Here is a 5,000-nt window from a genome sequence, read left to right as displayed (position 1 = left end):
TTCATAAAGGATTTTGTATGGACTGAATATTCATACTGGAGATTCGCTCCTTAATAAATTGACCTTCAGTCAGACACTGCAGATTTTGGCTTCCTTTATATCAATATATAGCTGTCTACTTCAAAGCCTTGTCTTTACACAGATGACTCCACAAGTGCTTAATCACCAAAGAGTCAATTACTAGTCATACCCTAGCTCAAGTGTTTACCCTTTTCCTTGATTTTTGATAAGATTATTGTTTATCTCTAATCACTTGTAGCATTGTTCATAATATAATAATAGTCATAATGTTAACAAGAATAACAACATCAGTATCAATAAAAAAAAAAAAAAAAAAAAAAAAAAAAAAAATCTAAAACCTCAAGGAAAGGGGAAATCAGCTGAGGAAACAGGCTTACTAATTGACTTCCAGGTGGCTGAGCACTTATGGAGCCATCTATGGGTAAACGGGCTTCACCAAAGAAAATGACAGTAGACTGTGTGATTACCCAGTGTCATTGGTTTAAGAAACATACATCCTAAATATATATGCAATCTAAATATTTCTCTTTCTGACGTGACTTCAGATGTCTAAGAAACTTCTGAATAAAACTTTTTATGAATATGGTACAGATTTCTAGGGGGGGGGATATAAAAGAAATATCATATTTAGGTTCACAATAATTACAAGTAATATCTTAAAAATTTTGAACTCAGTATTCACATATACCTGAATTCTACTAAATTGCATAAAAGCTATTAGATAGTACAACTTTTGATTTTTCTTTGAAGAAGAAGAAGAAGAAGAAAAAAGTATTTCAATTATAATATAAATTTCTCTGATATTAGCCATCGTCTCTTGTCAAACTTCCAGTCCTTGAATTGGATATACTGACTCCAGTCCTAAAATATAAAACAATTGTGAGATATTCCATGCCTTTTTGGTTTGCAATTTACAAATTACTGTACAATATCTATGACAAATATCTTACTTTTTGCACACCTTTACATTTCACAACTGCATGCCTTCTGTTAATGTGTGCCGAAGAAGAGTATGGATCAACAATTCAAAAACTGAACTCTCCATGGAAATCAAGCAAGCAAGAAAGACCAATTAACACAATTTACATGTGTTAAGTTATGAAAAATATTTCTTGAACAATATCCTTTCTCTCCCTGTACCATGCTGTAGTAGTAGAAGATGAAGAAGAAGAATAGAAAAAAACAATCAATCTAGAAATCACACATGTAATGGGTGTTCAAAAATATATATAAAGCATGAACTGCAGAATTATTTAGTGAAGGGAAAACTATAAAATGTAATGAAATATGGTGTACTATCAAATAGAAACTATGAAATAAGAAGCCAAGTAAGCATGTATACGTAAAGCAGCAGGTGCCTTGGCACAACACAGTAGATTCAACATATCAGCAGGGGGGCCCAGGAACCAGTGGCCCCATATTTATGAATTCAGTGAGGTCCGAACTCAACCTATTTCCCACTTTAGTTAATACAAAATATGGGAGACTTTGAATCCATCCCTCTCAACATTGTTCCCCCATGATTGTTGGAATGAATGGGATAGGGGAAATCATTATAGAGAATGGTTTGTGCAACTAGTAATCCACATCAAAACAGCATGGAAAATCCCAACTTTCTTAGTAAAACCAATTACTGCATTTAAAGAAAATAATGAGTGAATATTGTGGCCATTAAAAAAAAACAAAGTCTTTGATCATAATAGTTATAAATTATCATGGATAGGAATAAACAAAATTTACTATTTGGAATTCATTAACATTTACATCTGATTTACTGAGCTCTGTTACAGTTTCAATGCCAACTCTACCTAAATACTACAATACTTGTCAAAATTGAAAATTATGTATATTCACAAATAAAAAATATATATATAATCAAGTGTCAATTCTAATGACAAATGCCCAACAATCTTACTGCACCAAATATAATGTTAACACAAATTTTCAACTAAAAATAGAGTAGTGTCAATTTTTCTCACCCCAGATGACCAATAGTTGTTAAACTTCTGGCTTCATTAATGTAAATCACTTGTTCCAAAATATCAGTGTCAAAAATCACTGTCAAGTACCTGGGATGCATGTAACATTTCTGATGAGCTGTCACTAATACAATTAAGTATCACAGTTCTTGCACAGATTCAAATAGAGCTTTTTGAGGACAGTTCACATAATTAACGAATTATATTATACAAGAACTCACACATTTTCTTTAGAGGTCACTTCACATCACGAAGTCCAACAGTTCTAATAAAGTTCTTAGTCATATATCATTATCAATTTTGTCATCACTATTAATCACACATCATTATCACACAGTTCTCATTCGTAAACAGTTCTTATTCACTAAGTATTCCCACACTATCAGTCGAGGTCCACCAAGACCACTCGACTCTTCAGGTGAAAACTCGGCCCTGACAGTCACATAACCCATTTCACCTGCTGTTCTCGGCCCTTCACAGATCTTCCCGCAAGTCCTGCAACCACGTGTGGGTCTCCCAGGCGTCTTCTCGCCGTGATAGAACGAGTTTGGCGTCGAGTGCTCCAACCTCTGACAAGCGAGCCACTCTTACTCGCCCAACTCTTGCCCAAAACCTCGCTGCCTCGACGAGCTGTTCGGGGCCATTTCACGCGAGCCGAGTCCTATCACCTGCCGCAACACATTCTTTTCTGGTCGCAGGATCCTCTCGCGTCCACATACCAACACTTACGGCATAACTACCCGAGATAGCTGCTGTGGGAAGGCGTATTTCGTCCAGACATCCCAATCTGTTAGGGAAATCCAATATGGCGTGTGTTTTTACGAGATATAATCCACTGCTTCTAAGTCATCTAAAAACCTGTGCCTCGAGGCTGATGCGGAGCGATTTGTGAGTTGCACCACGGAAAAATACCGCCATATGAGTAGAGTATTTTGCGTTTTTCATTGCAAGTTTACATTTGGAAGGCATGGGAGAGGGAATGAGTGTTTTTCCAGCGTCGTCCCTCGCACAGCCTCGACGTATTGGAACATTGGGAAAAAGGTCGGCGAGGCTTAGGACACTAATCGCCAAACAAGAGCCTTTGATTAAATCTTTCTCTGTTATACTCTCCACTCGCCATGTTTCTAATTCTTGAGTGAGGAATATGCGCGTTTCACGAGCTGGGTGTAATTATCCAGATTTCTCAACAAATTCGACTTTGAACAAACAAACACATGATTGTGTACCATAGATGGATGTTGACACACTTCTAAATTCTCATTACATTTACTTTCACTTTGCAATGTACAAATGAAATATTGGGATTTTATTCATTTTTGCACCCAGTTCTAGTCCACCAATAACTATCCAATCAAACGATAATGCAGTGCTTTTTCGATTAGTAGGCAAGAAAACGAAGTAGAAATGACGTGCAGGCAACAGTTGGGTTCCGCACGTACGCAGTTCGCGGAGATGCGAGTCGTCCAGCATGCGGAGTGCGGACTGGCCATTCATTACAACATTAACCATACAACATATCTAACTGTTGCTACTCTGTTTATGTGGAATATACCGCACTTGCATGAGCATGTCTCACCACTAAACTTGCGATGATCTTATATTATGCATCGAGATGATTGCCTTTTCCTTTTGTGATAGTGAACTGTTAGGCCTATCAATCTTTTTTTCCTTTTAGCAGGAAATGGATATGCTATGTTGCAAATATATCACATTATGGCACTTTCTTGCCGCATAGGGGGTTTACGGTCATCATTTATGCATCAGAAACCATTACAGGTATTTCTTAGGTATAAAAAAAGGTGTGCGGCAAAACTCGCTCGGCGGCAGGGTGCCAGAAAAAGTACATACTGAGAAGAAGAATCAGTAATGTCTTTCAGTAGGACTTTTCGTCATGCGATTTTCTTAGATGTAATTCATACCTATATTACACTTCGGGAGGTTCGTGGAACAAACAGTTCTTACATTCACAGAAGTAAGGGTATTTTACACCCCTGAAAGGACTTGTTCACGTTGCGTCACAAAAAGTACGCAAGACCTTGGGGCGGCGTGGTTATATCTGCCAGGACCTGATATTGAATGATACAAAAGAAAAATTAAATTTTAAAGTAAAGAGGAAGAGTGAAGGATCAGAATGATATATATCACTTTATTAGGGGGTGGAGAGCTACGGTGAAATATACACAAATCAATTATTTGCTAAGAAAGGTGATGCGCACCTCTATTTATGCAATACGGTTTTCATCTGGGATAAAGTTCTACTTACCCTATTTATATTTGGTACATGTTACTGTTATCGTTATAGCTATTCATGTTACGAGTGCTCTTAAAGTTATTATTTGTATTTATGTGAACCATTTGTTCATGTTATTTTTATCGCTATTGCCACTATTAATGTTTCTTTTATTCTTGTTACCATCACAATTCATCAATACTGCTGTCGATATGCAGAGTATACTCCAATAATAACAGTCATGATGATAATGTTTATAATGATAAAAATAACAATAATGATGATAAATAGTGATGAAATAATAATTATGAAAATAAGGGTAGTAGTAGTTACAATTCCAGGAATAATAAGCATTAAGTTGCTAATAATATTATGAACGGAAAAAACAACAAATATCAATAATACCAGCAACAGTATTAGCAACAATGATATGAGAATAAGAATAGTGATGATGATGATTATGATGATAATGAACATGAGGAAGATGATAATAATGACGGTGATGGCAATGATAATGATAATGATAATACTAGTGATGGTGATGATGGTGGTGGTGGTAATGATAATGATGGTGATGATAAGAATGTTGATGGTGATGATACTCATAAATAGAAGATGACAATAATAATGCGTCAACAATAATAATAACAACAATGATGATAATGGTAATGACAACAGCAGTAATAATAACAATAGTAATAATAAAGTGCTAACAGTAGAATTATGATAATAAGAGTAATAATAACAATAAGGGTAGTTAAGATAATAGG

The 5,000-nt window shown here is 35.7% G+C and overlaps 1 protein-coding gene across 4 annotated transcripts in view; it reads right to left on the bottom strand.

Annotated features, from left to right (window-relative positions):
- The window catches only part of LOC119577931 (activin receptor type-2A-like), a 42,568-nt gene that overhangs the window by 33,321 nt on the left and 4,247 nt on the right, over positions 1-5,000 (bottom strand). Inside the window, exon 2 of one of the 4 annotated variants that reach the window (XM_037925617.1) lies at positions 3,963-4,066. The exons of 1 other annotated variant lie outside the window; for it this stretch is intronic. The gene's annotated coding sequence lies outside the window, so the exon portion shown is untranslated. Of the gene's footprint in view, positions 1-2,729; positions 3,871-3,962; positions 4,067-5,000 lie in introns of those variants that run through there. 2 more of the 4 variants (XM_037925613.1, XM_037925615.1) reach the window with 2 other exon arrangements.

This window comes from Penaeus monodon, chromosome 10, assembly GCF_015228065.2.
Source record: "Penaeus monodon isolate SGIC_2016 chromosome 10, NSTDA_Pmon_1, whole genome shotgun sequence".
Lineage (NCBI taxonomy): Eukaryota > Metazoa > Arthropoda > Malacostraca > Decapoda > Penaeidae > Penaeus > Penaeus monodon.
Note: the sequence above shows the minus strand (reverse complement) of the source record. Positions and strands in the feature narration are given on the sequence as shown.